The sequence below is a fragment of the Cardiocondyla obscurior genome, linkage group LG10, assembly GCF_019399895.1.
Source record: "Cardiocondyla obscurior isolate alpha-2009 linkage group LG10, Cobs3.1, whole genome shotgun sequence".
Taxonomy (NCBI): domain Eukaryota; kingdom Metazoa; phylum Arthropoda; class Insecta; order Hymenoptera; family Formicidae; genus Cardiocondyla; species Cardiocondyla obscurior.
In genome coordinates, this window is record NC_091873.1 from 6,655,089 (window position 1) to 6,670,902 (window position 15,814).

Genomic DNA, 15,814 nt, shown 5'->3' on the forward strand with positions numbered 1-15,814 from the left:
GATATCTTTTTTACGGTGAGGCCCTTCGGCAGCTTCAACGGGTAAGGATAGGGGCGGCTCTCGGGGATTTCGAGGACGCGTAATCTCTCGTGGTGACATGCTCGAGGGCCCCGCTGCTGAAGGGGACGTAGATTTCATTGTACGCGCGACGTAATCGCGTGCCTTTGATACAACGCAGCGTCAGAGAGAGAAAGAGCGAGAGCGAGAGCGAGAGCTCGGTCTTAGCGTTCAACACTGAAGAGACGCGCAATCGCCCCGGCTTTTCGGCGGCTCCGTGCAAACCCTACGACGACGACGATGATGCGACCGGCACCTAACAACGCGCCGTATCTCTCCAAACACTGCGCCACTTTGTTGCAGCACCTCACGTCGCGTACGGACCGGGCGCGTTCTAACCGCGAGCGAATTCCGCGCACGCAGCGGCAGCGAGCAGTCATACTACAGAATTAGACCCGCCTCGTTGAATCATTCAGCGCAAAATGCCGGGCGAGAGATGCCGAGCAGTTTCTCCCACGCAAACGAATTGAAAATACGATTCGCAAATAATGATAAGGAATTCGTCGCGGCGTTAACAGTCATAAAACTAAATAGCTGCGAGAGGTTACTCTTCCCTTTTTTTTCTCCCTTTTTCTTTCTTTTTTTTCCACGTGAAAAAAAAAATTCTATTTGTCGCGTTTTAATTTTATTTTCTTTTTTTTTTTAAATATCTCCCTTTTTTTTTCGCTTTGCCCGCGCGCGGAAAATTGGATCCTCGAGAGAGACCCCGGTTGCAAACTGCACCGTTTGCATCACCGGTCGTTAGGCCGGCTCTCTGATAAGTCTCGTTTGACGCGGGACGTTGCGTCATCTCCGCCGTCGTACGCAATATTTTTATCGCCTCTGAAGCCATTCCGCGCGTCCGGCGCTCTCTCGCCCGGGCTCGTTATTGTTTTTTTCCTCGTCGTGTCGCGCGTCGCGCCGCGTCGCCGTCCCGCCGCTTCCGCTCAACGTATTTTCAAACGCGGCCGCCCGTAGATATTTTTCCAGGATTTCGTAACGCAACGTATAACGCGACCTGACGCAATCCTGCTTCGCGCGAAGTGAGGAGGCGTCCCCGCGCGGAACGCGGTGCGTGAGAGAGACGCTTCTCCTCTCCGTCTCGTCCATTGACAAAGTATTAAAAAATAAAAAAAAAAAAAAAATCACATACGCACGAGCCGCGCACGGAAAGCCTGAACGACAAAACTCGCGACAACGTCGCGACCACACATGCCTCACGCACGTGTGGCTTGTATAAATAAGCTTTATGACGTCATCCCCGCGCGCGGAGAACAGCACGATCCTCTCCCCGGCCTCCCCCGTTCCTCGCCGCGTTTTCGTTGAATCGCCACGCACTTGGGGCCCTCCTCTCCCTCGGGTTCCCCCCCAAGACGCTGAATTGCGTCGTTTCGTTCCGGATTCTCCCGGGCACGAAAACCGCGCCGGCGAACGTGAGCGCGCGGCGCGTACGCGCGTTCGTCGCCGGCGATCAAAAAATTCCGCGCGCGACGCACGAAAATCGGGGAATGCACGTGGAAAATATAAGAGGGCGTAAACTCGCGAACTTTTGACCGGATCCGTGGCAAAATTCCCCTTTGGTATTTCCTGACCCCGCGGTACACAAGTGTCTACGTTTATTGAATATTAAATCGAACGAGAGACCGCCGGCCCGAAAATATCGCGCGCGTACACGAAAGGCAGGCGGATCGACATATATATCTTTTTTTTATAGAGCCGATACGAAGGCGATAAACACGTCGCGGGAGCCTGCTAAAAATGCCCTTTCACGCGGCCTTCGATCTACCTCTGAATTTAGTACGCGCATACGTCGTACGTACGTGGATTTAAATCGTGAGTTAAATACCGAAACGTGCTAAGAATCTAATAATAATCGCTTATCGAAGTGATTCATTAAGAAAAGATCGCGATAACGTTCGCGGCGTATAGAACGGTTTATTTGTTCCGCAACATCCTGCCCCGTTCTCACGAGCGATGCGCTCACGTTGCCGAGGCGGCGCAGTAGATAATCGGTCGGAATAGAGTCTTACGTAACGAGAAAACAGATGGTCCGACGGAACGCGGGCGCTCCGCGCGAAGGAAACGCCGTGCGCCCAGGAGAGCGGAGCTGATGCGCCGCGCGGCCGGTTTCGCCCGCGGGATTAAAATACAGGCTGCGCTATATACGGCCCGCGTGCGGCAGTAAATCCGCACGTAAATAACTGTAACGAGAAGCCCTACATCCGTTACTGCAAATAAGCTTTACAGCCGCACCGCGCAGTTCCGTCGCGCGAGCGCGTTTCCGACGATTAATACTTGGCACGAAAACGTCGGCGATCGCGCGACATCGCTCTCGGAAATTCCCGAGCTATTCGCACATACGCGGAATCGCCATAAAGCGCCTCCTCCCCCGGACAGACGACGGCCGTTCAAACACGCATTCGGAATTTCTGCGCTCGCGATATTTTTTAAAGCCGCCATAAAGCTCGCGGAAAGCTGGGAAAAGCGCGCGGGGGCGGAAAACGGAAAATCTCGCGTAGCGTTTATTTCCCTGGCCGGCTTATCCCGGCAGATCAGCCGGTGAAATAATTCGTGCCGTCGCGAGAAGTAAAACTATTAGCGAGTGCGGCGGGGATTAATTTCGGGAGAACGGATTAAGACGGCGTTTCACCACCCACTTTTCGGGAGGGTGGCTCGAATCCGCGGCGTTCGTTTCGGGAACGCGATCTTCCGTTTCGGTTAAGTCTGCTCGATCGCAACGGTAAACCGTCGCGGTCAATTAAGGGAGAGTCTCCGAAATCTTCTTTCCGGACGCATATATCTCGCCGACATAATGGGACGTATCCGCGTTATTCCGCGTGGGCTTAACCGAAAGCGTTCCGCGCAATTATCCACGCAATTTATTCGGAACGGCACTTCGCGTCGCTTAACATAAGAATATCGGGCGAAGCGTGCAAGCCCCCGCGAACGCGAGAAAAACGAGCGGCTATGAAAAGTTTAACGTAAACGGGGTTGGAGGGTCGAAGGTGCGCGGCGTGGCGGAGGGTGAAGGCACCGTCGGCAAATCCGCGATAAGTATGCGCAAAATGTACGAAAGAGATGGGAGCGGATGCATCGCGGAGGACCGAAATTCGAAAGAGCGCGATGTAGAAGTGTGTAATACACTCAGCGAACGCACCACCCTAGAAGCGTACGCGAACGTTCGCCGAGCGAGATCAATCGCTGCGAAAATAAGGTATCGGCAACGAGAGTCGCGCGACTCCGGACCGCTTGAGAATTTCGCTCAACGCGGATGAATCGCGCGAGGGGGATGAAAGGGAAACGAGACCGGCGACGGCGGCGCTTAGAACATTAAAAACGATGGAGATTGTTAATGACTGAGAAAGGGAGACGGAGGGGGGTCGCGCGACGTTTTCTCTCTCGCGAGCTGCTCGTCGCGGCACAATGAAGAAGGGGAAAGCCAACGAGGGGAACGACGGTTAAAGAACCGGAGGGAAGGGGGCGGAAAAGGGGGTGTAAAACCGTACAAAATGTGACATTACCGGGGACAAGCGATCATTAAGGCCATCCCGTGGCTAAACAAAGGGATCATTGAGAGACTTAAGCGGGGGCCGCAGGCAGTTTGGAAACTAGTCCGCGCAGTCGCTCGAACAAGCGAATTGTACATCGCCACTTTCACAGATTTTCCCTCCTTCCCTCGCGCCTCTTTCCGCTCGTTCTCTCTCTCTCTCGCCCTCCCCCCCGCTCCCTCTTCGCGCCCTCCTTTCCTCTCTTTCTTCGCCCGCGCGCTCGTTCGCCTTTGCACTTCTCCGCATCGGTGCACTTCGACCTTTGGACAACGGGAACATCTCCCACGGGTGCCGTGCGGGTTTCCATTTTGATTTCGAGGCTAAATTGATCGCCCGTTCAAGTCTTAACAGCGTTCAAGCGCTATTTTCCGACGAAACGTTGAGCTTTCGCCCGAGAAGAAGCGAGTTCTATTTTCCCGTTGCAACTCTTTATTAAAAAAAAAAAATAAAAAAAATAAAAAAAAGGGGGTAAAAAAATTTATATACGACGAACCCGCACACCGCTCGGTTTTTCGGGGGTTTTGAGAGGTACACGTAATTAGAAATCGCACTTACGATATTACGTCCGCTAAAAAAAATTTAAAAAAATCGCGATAGTAATCTCAGGCTTACTCGCTGTAGAAATTACATATTACCCCGCGCGATACGGTCGCGGCACAGATTTTCATACATTACCCAGCGCTCCGCTACTATAAGGCTCAATTGCACCGCCTGCATACCGATTGGCCCGATATTATCGATCCCCACACATCAGAGGAACGGGAGCATCATCCGAGCTCGGCGTATGCGCACCCTCCCAACCCCTCCGGAGGGGGGGAGGCCCCCCTTTTCGCCGGGAGTAATCTCATTTCTTACCGACAACGCGACGAGATCGGCGACGGCCGAATGTTGTTAACGTATCGTCATTGAAATCCGATTACATGCTCCACCGCCGTTCTCGGCGCGGACACAAAAAGCGAGGCGGCGGCATCGACGGGGGAGGAAAAAGGCCGAGGGAGAGTGGAAGAGAGCAGGATGTCCACTGCGAGCGCGTAATTTTCTCCCTTTCTTCCCTTTCCTTTCTTTCTTTCTTTTTTCTTTTTTTTTTTTTTTTTTTTTGCGGAACTTTTTTCTTTTTACACGAGTCCGATCGTACGGCTGCAATCCCGGGGAATTTATTTTCTCGCCGATCGGCGCCGGTACAAGGGGCGCGCGCCTCGTGGTGAATTTACGAGGGGGAGGAAGAAGACCCGCACGGTGCGCGGCGGCGGCCGAATCCGGCCGCGGATGCGACCTGTCGTTATTTCCTTTTTTACCAACCCCCCCGGCTTGACGCCCGGCATCGAAATCAGAATTTTATTACGGACAGGTGGGCCGCCTCTTCGGTGGTTCTAAACCGCGCGAATCACCGTGAGAGACGGAGGAGAAATACGAGCAAAATCGTAGCGACACGGTCAGAAATCTCTCGCCGCGAAATTATTAAAAGGGATGAGAGAATGCGGGAGAAAGATCCGATTATCTATTTACCAAAAATAAAAAAAAATAAAAAAATAAAAAAGACCCGGGGTAAAGTTATAAAAAGTTCACGCGTCAAAGGTAAACGAGCGATTGATTTCGCGTACAAAAAAATTTGATCTCTCGTTGATTCAGTGCCGATACGCCGGCGAAGGAGGGGGGAGGCGGGGGGTGGCCGACAAATTGGGAGCCATCGGAGTCCCGCGAGAGTCGCGAGTACTATAATCGCGACCGCGCACACATTTCGCTTTATTGAATATATATTTTTGCGTTATTTGCGCACTCGTTCGTGCGGTTAGGTGTCTCATGGCGGCCGTAACCGAATTTACATAGGGTAGCCGCGACGCGCCGGAACAGTTATCGGCTAAATAAACTGGAAAATGGTCCTGGGGCTCGCGGAAAATGAACTTTTGGGAAATTGCCGCGGCAGAGTGCCGGGCTTAATTGAATATATCGAGTTAATTAAGTATCTGCATTCTCATCAATATTAATATCATTTATATTAATCAGATAGCAATAATGGGTAACGTGGGACGTCGGCGCGTTTTACCGCTGCAGAAATGATTACTCAAGTCGCGCGGCAATTAATTGCGTTTGCGGGGAATCGAACACCGCGCGCCGAGTATATTAGATAAATTGCGGCATCGCGGCCGATCGCATTTCGCTCCTACAAACGTGGGATTACTATTAACTGATATAAATCAGTTTAATCAAGAGGGAACGATTTCCGTCTACGACGCGCCGGCGCGGATTTACCATCGGCTTAACGGCCTAATTTTAATTAACCAACAACGTAACAATTAAAATCGAATACGGTTGATCGAGTCATTAATAAAATAGAATATCTTACCTTGATCCACGAAACATGACGATCGTCCGTAATCGATTCTGAGGATCCCTCGCCATTATCCTTCCACGTGGCTGTTGCTGCTCTCGTGCCGCCGCCTGAAACAAAAAAAGAAATAACATCACGTTAATTAATGAGCCGTGATAAATTATAAATCGCGCAGAAAGGTTTCTCTCAAGTCGATCTCGCCCGGAGGCGTAATCGCGAACGTTCCCGGCGTATCGTCACACGCGTTAAGAGCAGTTATGGAACCGTTAAGAGTAATTGTTTCTTTAATAAACATTATAAATCACCGAAGAGCGACAACCATCAATTATCATTAAAATAGCGCCGCGGTGTCACGACTGGTTCTGATTGACCCCGTTAAATATTAGACCCCCGTCGCGCCGAAGGATCTGTGTCAAGTTTCTCATCTACGGGCTCTCGGTGGGACGGCGGCCACGTTTCCGACGACTCATCGCTCTCGGATGCATTCGGAAAAAGAATATCTCGGCACCTATGAGCTAACGCATGCACGTGCGCACGCACACGCATCCTGCGCGCTTAGTCTTCCCCGCTGGTTGGAGAGAATCGACAATTTGACGGATCGATGACCGTTCAACGTGCTGGCGGACTCGATCGTCTCTCTCTCTCTCTCTCTCTCTCTCTCTCTCTCCGCCTGTTCCCTCTCGCGTATGTACATTCTCGCGGGATTGCGCGGAGGCGTGAAGGCACCGTCGTTATTTATGAGGACCGTAAATCACGATCGATCGATCTGTCAGGTCGATCGCGCGCGCTCACGGCTCGGCCCGCTCGAGCCGTCGATCTCGTCGCCGAGGAAACACTTTGACGAGACACGTCCACGTATATGATGCAACTATCGCGGCTATCACGGTGACGCTGGGTGGAATTATACCGGCGGGCTTGCAATATCGCACGTGCGGCATACTCGGGGGGCCCCCGTGCATGTATGCCGCGTGCACGCGGCATATCTCGTATGCACCTACGTCTCCGAGATGTTATTCTTCGTCGAACGCGTCACTGTCGCTCACTGTTTATCACAGTTTATTACCCTACCGAGAATCCGTGAGCTAAAAAGTACGAGGGAGACATGCACGGCCTGTCATCGGTAGAATTACGACACCGGGGATATTTTAAATTCCAACGAACGACGTCCGATACGATTCCGGCTAGACCAAAAAAGAAAAGAAAAAAAGAAAGAAAAAAGAAAATGATTCTTTCTTTTTTTCTTAGCCTTCTTCAGACGTTAATACGTCGCCAATTAAATCGTCATACCTTTATCGCGCTTAATTTCCACCGGACAAGACGGTCGAGATAAATAGCCGCTGGGAAAAGAGCAAAAATTAAATTTTTCTTTTTTTTTTTTTAATTCACCGGTTAATTTGCCGTTGCTCGGGCTTATCGCGCCTCGCTCGTGTTTTGCCCGCTCATTACTCTCGTCCATTAAGGCGCGGCCTTTCTTACACAGGACAAGCTCGGATTCTGCTCGGCGCTCGGAGGCGCTTCCTGCCCCGCCAGCGACGTAGAATTTCTGATTAATAGGTGCTTCAGTACCGGCGATTTACGATGATTATGACACCGATGACACCGCGGAGATACAGTTAATTGCTTAACAGGTGCCGTTTACATCGTTTAATACGCCTCCGGGCGATCAAGCGCTTTTGCCGCGATCGATGGCGCGGCAATTAGCGTTAATACAACGTGTACCTTCGCGATCGACATCGCCGCGATAATAATTTTCGAGAAAATGAAATTACGCCGGATCGAAATGATATTAGAGCTTTCGCGCGGCGGCGGAATCTTTCCGCGTCACTCGCGGGAGTCTAAAATTACGATAAGAAGGCTCCTCCGCGCTTGCAATTAGCAAGAAGTAACGATCATTATAACACTTAAAGCTCTCGCGAGTAATGGTGGACGGTGCTTAGTCACGTTTTTCTCGCAAATTAAGATAATGCGAGTTTTATACATCGCTAGCGGGATATTTTATATGCGCACACGAGGATATTAATATCATTTTACGTCGCGTTTGTTATAATTGGCGAGGAACGTCGTTTTCTTTTTTTTTTTTTTTTTTTTTTTCTCCGCGCACTGTGTATCGCGGTGTAATAATTTTCTTTCGCTGAAAAAAGAGATGTAAGTTTCGTTCTGGTTAACAGAGGTTTTCCTTTTTTTATTTTTTCTTTTTTTTACTTTTTATCTTCTGGGTCGAGAGACGCGGTCGCGGCGAAGTCACCGAAAGTGGGCATCGCGGCGCTGAAAGCGATTCCGGTCGACCGTAATGAATTCGAAATTTAGCTAAGCGCGTAATATCATTCCCGGCTCTCATTTAATCTGCATCCTAATTCTGTAGGACGTGCGCGAATTACTCCGCGCGAGCGAACTTAAAGAGCGGTCGCTGACAGATTTCCTGATGGCGCGGACGGGTTCGGAAGAAATTTTATCCGCGGAATCTGACCTAGATCCGTCCCTCGAAAGCTACAGATTATGGAAATCGCGTTCTAACAAGCTTGTTAACTCCGGCAGCGGTAGAATGCACCGGCGCCGCGATTTTGCCGCGCGTGGAAAATCGCAGCGGCGGTTTTAATAAATGCGAAGCGCGATGGAACGAACTGATACGTTGTAAACAAGTGTGAGAAATTAAATTTCATAACGGCGAGGAGTTGAAACGACAAGTTATTAAATTCTTCATTCTTGCTGCACGTCGATCGATTTTTCTCCGCACCGTCAATAACGGCGGAGTGAAATGTTAAAAAGTTGACGAGAAAACGTTCTTCTTTTTTTTTTTCTTTCAACGCTCTAATATTAATTAATATTTTCAATAATTTTCAAACGTATACGAAATTAAACGCGAATGTCGACGGTCGCGTTCGCCCGGTGTTCGTTCACCAAAGCCGGTCGGTACTTATTTCAAGATCATCTTGAGCAAACGCGTCCTAAGACGATAATACAAGCTCCGTAGATTGGTTTCAAACCAAACAAGACCGTGTTCAAGACAATCCTAAATACAGGAACCGACTACGAATGTACCGGCCTGAGTGTACACCTTCGGAAACGTCCGTTATAAATTTCGGATGTCGAAGGACGAAGGACATTAAGGAGCACCTGTGCGCTTCTTCCGCTAAAGCCGCCGGTTGAAATTGGTCCTTCCAGGAGGCGCGTGTTTCGTGTTTCTCGTCGGAGGGAATTCGGCCCTTCCGGTACGCGTATATTCCAACGGTCCCATTACTTAATGCCGCCCGCACCTGCTTCCTTCCCAACAGGTGACGGGGGCCCTCCCGGCCCATCGTGTATCAGGGCACGTGCCCCTCGTTGCAGAAACGTGTCGTTCCAAGTAAGCCCGCGGTATCGCGGAGTACAATCGAATCGCCGTAGAAAAAAAGAAAAGAAAAAAAATAAAATAAAAATAAAATAAAACAAGGGAGAGAAACAGGAGGAAAGATCGCGCAGCCGAGGCGCGTTTGTCTTCTCGCAGCGGCCGATTCGGATCGATCCCGGCGCAAAAGACCCTTAAACTTTAACTGGCGTCGTATGTCACCTCCGGATAGAACGAGGGGAGGGGGGGAGGGGGGACTTGTGCAACGTGTAACGTATTGTTCTAGGCGATCGCGTCGTTTGTACGCGGGGCGAGTCGTCGCGCGATATATCCGGCTGGGAATAAACGCCGCGGAATAACGCCCGGCGTAAGAAAACGCGTTAATATAAACGTCGCGCCGGAGCGGAGTAAAATTTTTATCTGCGCGAGATCTGATTGTTTGCGCAACGACGTACCGCGGCGCGGAGTTCGCATAAATTCACATTACGTCGGAAAGGAGGAGGCGGGGAGGGAGGGAGGGTCTTAAGAAATCCCGTAAAATCAAACGTCGACGGAGCCGGCAGGCTCTCGCGAACCGCGTTCTCGCTGCGACAGCGCGCGCAATACTAACTAGTGTTTTTCATCCTTGAATAACCAACTGGAATTACACGAGACGTCCGTTGCGTCCTTGTATGCAACACCCACATTGCATTATGTTACAAACTCCCGCGTTCCATCTCGCCACGTCGCGCCGCTATCCTGTTTTCGATCGGCGCGCGCGATCGTGAGCAATTTATCTCCGCGAGGTTTTTTGTCGAAAAAAAAAATAAAATTTTTTTTTTTTTTTTTTATCGAAATAGAGATGCAATTATCCCAGAGCTTGAATACGTGTCCGTTCATATTCAACCGATAGCACTTGCAATCGTGATATAATATCGCGTCTATTGGGAGGGGAAAAATAAAATTGCGAAACACATACAGAGTGTTTCAGGCAGCATGCGTCGGTTTCGAAAGCTACGTAGAGTAGAAAATTAGAATAAAAAACAAAATGCTGCGTGCACAGTTTCGTAGATATTATACAACGTGTCTTCGACAGCGACAAAACTCCTAGCGTAAATATTAAAAAAGAAGAAAAAACAAAAAAAAAGAATTATGTACGACGCCAGCTCGCTTCCACAAGTAAGATGCTGTTGAAACAACGGCGACGTTGGAACGCACGTCGAACAAGTGGTTACGTCGACCGAGCGTATTGCGCGGCGACGAGATTATTCGAATATATTTACGTAACTAATGTGGCTCGTGCACAATCGCAATAACGGTGGTCAAATATTTGCCGGATGATATATCGCGCGTCGTCAAGTAATAAGCGGCCCGAAACGAGCGAGTCACTTCGCGCGGATGTTCCCGGCGACGACGTGGATCGCGGTGCCGCGGCGGGAAACGCGGAAAGAGCCCAGACCTCGGGCGAGGGAGAGAGAGAAAGGCAAATAAAGTAACGACGATCAAATTAACAGCGCAAATCTCACGCTCCACCGCTCACTGATTCATTCCCTATTCACCGCGCGCTTTCGCGCGTGTGTCTCTTGCCGCGAACGGCGCACCGACAATGCATCCAGGTCGGATATAAATACGCATGAATCACGGGCGTTACGCGAACCTTGCGCAGCTTCGGAAGGGCGTGCCCGGAAGGTATTGTTTGCCGTCGTATCACCGCATCGCGGTTTTCCTCGCCCGCAGCTTTCGCGGGAAAAGTATATAGCCTTTCGCCGCGTAGCCCCCGGGTGATCCCCCCCGGGCCGATATCCCGGGTAAGCTTCGCGTTGCTTCGGTAACTTCTCCCGTGTCTATTATCACTGATACGATACTGTCGCGCGGAATGCGTCTTTACGAGCCGAAAAGAACATTTTCAGAACGGACAAAAAAAAAATAATAAAAAGAAAACGATAGCGATTTTAATACCGGAGGACAATTTCGAAGACGTGTCCGTCCTTCTTTTTTTTATTTTATATATATATATATATTTTTTTTTTATTTTAATTTAGCAATGCGTGACGAGAAGAAAAAAAGATTGTCGAGGTAAGACGCGGTAACGTAAAACACGGCGGTTAAATGAGACAAGAAAATGTCAAGTGTGCTGTTAATTTTCCTTGAAACGGGAGCGCGAAATTAGTGAAGGTGAACCGTTATTGCGCGGCGATATTCAGATATGCCGTAATGTCAACTTACGATCTCAGCCGCGGAATTCTATTACGTAACTGAATTGTAATAGTCTCCGTTAATCAACGAATCCTCTCTCTCTCTCTCCCGCGCGCTTTCCGGCGAACGGAAGAAAAGCGGTCGGTATACTTTTACATGCGGTTCTTGTCGCGCTCGCTCAAGTCGGCCTAGATAAACTCGACTTCAGTCCCATAAATCGTAATTCGAAAGCATATAAGCCAATTTCAGCTTAAGAAACGGACTCTAATTCTACTTTTACCTCCGCCTTCAATCTTGTCCGCGGCGTTAATTCCGGTTCTGCCGGCGCGGGAGGATAAAAAAGGGCGAATTCTAATTCGGGAAGTTGCGGCGAGTGAGTTTTTCGCGGTCTCAGACAGCTTGTTAACCAGCAGCGAATTCTGCCACAAATTCTTGTCAGCAGTTTGCGAAACTTCAGCGGCTTTGCTCCTCCCGGCGGCCGCTGGTATCACGCCCGGGATCAGTATTTCATTGAAACGAGTCCTGTATTTTTCGCGATTTCCACCTCCGCGAGTTTTTATCATTAACTGCTATTGACCGTCCGCCTAAATATTTTTTTTTAATAAATTTACCACACACCAGAAAAATAAGAATAAAGAAAAAATTTAATGTAAGTTCTTTACGTAAGTTTACCGTTCTCTGAATTCTTGTTTCTCGCCGCTGACCGAGTCTACGGAAAATAAGATTTTTTTAAAAGGAGAAGCGAGGAATCGAACTGAAAACATTTTCCTCGGCGCAAAAATGAATTAAGGGACAGCGGTGCTTTAATGCACCGTAGAATCTAGATGCAAATACGCCGTATTACATTTATCCATTAAACGGCGGTCCTCGTAAACAGGAGTGTACAAAGGATTAAGAACGCTCGATGCTCCGTCGCGGGGAGCGAGTGGATAAGCGCTTAATAATAAAACTTATTAAGTGATTTTAATTTTAAGCCGCGCTAAAAAAGTTTTAATTGCGCGAAAGTACGAAAATAATTACGTTAATTGAAATGAAAGTATATCCTATGGATATTCATATTTATATCGCGAATGAAACTTTTCCGGGGAAATTTTCCGCTCTTCTCGTCCAAGTTTAAGAAATAAAAGCGCCGCGTGTACGATCGGGTTTTCACGATGGCAAAAAAAGAAAAAAAAAATAAAATAAAATAAAATAAAAAGAAAAGAAAAATAAAAGGAGACGAAGCTAACGACCAATCTCCTACAGGATCCGTTAGCGCGGGCTCAGATTGGTAATTGAAACACATTTATTACATCTCACTTACTCGCGTTACTGACAGCCGGGATTCACTGCAGTTTTTACTTCAATGTCGAAGTCATTCATTTCGTCGTCGCAGAGGCGAGTCGACCGTTTTCCAAGCGCACAAGTCCGAGGACGGCCTCCTCTTTTTTTTTTCTCCACGTGTCGCTCTCGCTCTCCCCTTTTGCTTTCCCCCCCTTTTTTTTCTCCTTTCTTTTTCTTTTTTTTTTTCCGCCCACTCGAGCTCTTGAGATACGAAACTAGAGCCAAGCAGCCGCGGTAAAAGGACAAGCAGTGACGCGCAATTGCGGGATGAAAGAAAGCAGCGGGCGTTATCGCCAAGGGCGCGTCGGGTAACAGAATATCTGCCGATAGAGTTACATTCGGTATCCGATCCACCGCGGGGACCCCCGATAAAGCGCTCGCCCCGGATACCGCGTTCGAGGAAATCCTGCACTTTTACTCGCGGAATACAAATCAGGCGTGAAAGACAAAACGGTGGAATGCAGACGGAATCGTGTTCCCCTCCCCCCTCCTCCCCCTCGATCCGGCTCCGGCAAGCGCCGCGCAAGCAGATTTTATTAATATCCCCGACGTCCGCACGCGATCGCTCACTTAAGCGATTATTTTCGTATTCCACGTTTACGATTCCATCGAGGATCTTTTATTTATTTTTTATCCTCTTTTTTTTTCTTACTTATTTTTTTTTTGCTTCCTTTGCGTCGGTTTCGTCAACCGAGCATGCAAATCTCCGTCGCTTTCGAAGCGTGTGATATCCACGGCGCGTGAATCACGCGCATCGACGGCACGTCGGCGTTACGCAACGGCGTAATCGCGAGACGTGACACGCACACGCGTGCGGCACCGCCGTAGGTGATACGGACCGGCGGCTTGCACACGTACGGATCGCTGCGACGCGCCGTTTACTCCGTTTACTCCGTTATGTACCGTGCGACACGCATTCGTCGTCGGTGCGCGCGACCGCAGGCGGACCCTCCGTGTCTCGCGGTTTTTTTTTTCTCTCTTCTTCTTCTTTTTTTTTTAATTCTTTTTTCCTCCTTTTGTGCCTCACGCTCGTCGCCGTGAATCCCCGACAAGGAGGAGCGCAGACTCGTCAAGGACACGCTTATCCGAGTGCTTAAACGGCCGCGTCGCGCACACTCGCGGCGCGGGTGATTTAACGAATTTCTTCCATCGGGACTTCGTGCCGTTGAAAAAAAAAAAAAGGAGCGAGAGAACCGTAGAAGAGAAGGGACGGAAAGGAGGGAAATATGGGTGCGCAGGGAGCACCGAGATAAATGGCGAGCGGCAATGATACGGTCGGCGCGTTAATATATGCGACCCTCGAGAGAGGAGAAAGAGAGAGTACGAGAAAGGAGGCGCTCTGGCCTTTCAATCACACACTCGTGATTGTCGATTTACTTGGGGCAGCGGAGCTTGTATTTTCAGGAAACACTACAAACCGAATCCGATACGAAAGCCGATCGTTTCGAGCACCTGGCCGGGCGATCCGTGCCTTCCCACAGTATATACCTATGAAGAAATGCGCTCCGGCCGATGTTGAAAATTTATCGAACAAATCATTTCCACGTCGTTTCGCCCGGCAGGCGGGAGGCGGGGGGAGACAAAGGGGGAGGCAAATCCGTTCCGTAAAACGGCCGCGATTCCGTCCGCGACGCGATGACGCGGGGAGGCGCGGCGAATCGCGCCGCCCAGGAGGACAACAATGAGCGACTCTGTAATTGTCGGGGAACGAGAGCGATCGAGCGAAAGAACATAATGCCCGGCTCTGTGCTCCGCCGTGACGAGAGCGATTCCTCCTCGTTACGCTCATGGACCCCCGTGAATCACTCGACGCGCGAGAAACGGCGAATTAGCGCCGCCGATAGACAAGAGCGTTAGTCACGAGGATCGTTAGTCACTCGACGGGCGCTCGCTTCATGCCTCCGCGCGGACCGTGCCTCTCGCTTAGAAACATCGGGCGCTTTCATTCCTCCCGAGGAGGACCGGAGGAGATGCGCCTAGGAGGCCAGACTCGGGCCGTAAATCCGTACGGAGTATCGTTCCGCTTGGTCGGCCAGCGCCATCAAAACGTTGCGAAGAAGAGGCCCCGATTCGCTCTCCAGAAAGACGCGCCGGGATTATTTAACTACGTGCGATCGAAAAAATAAAGAGAAAAAAAAAAAAAAAAGAAAAAGGAGAAGTTATTTTTTTTTCCTCTCTTCTCCAGACGTACCCGGATATGCCCGATTATTTTTCTACGCGAACGAGATGTAAAGATACGAGAAATAACGATAACGAGGTCTCCGGGGGATACTCGAGAACTGACGTGGCGGCGCTAATAACGTTATCGGCTTAAGAATAGCACGAACCAGCGATAAGATAAATGCGCTAATTATGAAATTGATGATTGAAACCCGTTTGAGGTATTTAAATAAATACGTGAATGGTATATCGTTGTCGCTCGACAATGCGTTTTAAATGTGTTACATTTAACGAACAGCGAATTAGTTTAGGAAAGCTGTTACGGAGGATCGGAGAATTTACGCGACGGTGAAATGCGCGGAGTTGTAAATCCCGCAGGCGATATCGATCGCAGGCTCCGCGTACCTACATTGTTCACATCATATGGTTTATAAAACGTGCCTACAAAAGTTTTAATAATAGTACGAAATCAATGTGCATTTTGAGAGAAATGTCAAGGTTCCAGATTATCGACTGCAGTAAGGTCTTTCCACTGAAATCAGCATTTCGGCGAAGGTACATTTTTTTTCTTTAGCGCGCTCGCGTGCGGATCTATTCGCGAAAAAAATCGTGCGGGGGAAAAAAAAATCGATCGTCTCGCCGCCGCCCGACGAGGGAGGGATCGATAATTTAAATTTGATTAATTATCGTGTAATTCACTGCCGGGGATCAATTGCAGGCCCGGTCATTAATTGCCGGCATAATGCGCCGCGAGATGACATCACGATGCTAGACTGGAAAATTCATCGGCCTTTATTATCGCTCCCCCTCCGGAACACGGGCCGCTGGTGACCTCGATACGTGCCGCTACGTGTGCGTAGGTAGGCCTCCATCTCGAATTTGTCCGCCGAGAGAGCTAGGCGCGACCGAGTTAATGAA

At 49.6% G+C, this 15,814-nt stretch overlaps 1 long non-coding RNA gene across 1 annotated transcript in view; it reads right to left on the reverse strand.

The window, feature by feature from the left end:
• Positions 1-15,814, reverse strand: part of LOC139106119 (uncharacterized) — a 29,739-nt gene that overhangs the window by 8,518 nt on the left and 5,407 nt on the right. Inside the window, exon 2 of the long non-coding RNA XR_011546303.1 lies at positions 5,929-6,023. This is a non-coding gene — a long non-coding RNA (uncharacterized lncRNA). The remainder of the gene's footprint in view (positions 1-5,928; positions 6,024-15,814) is intronic.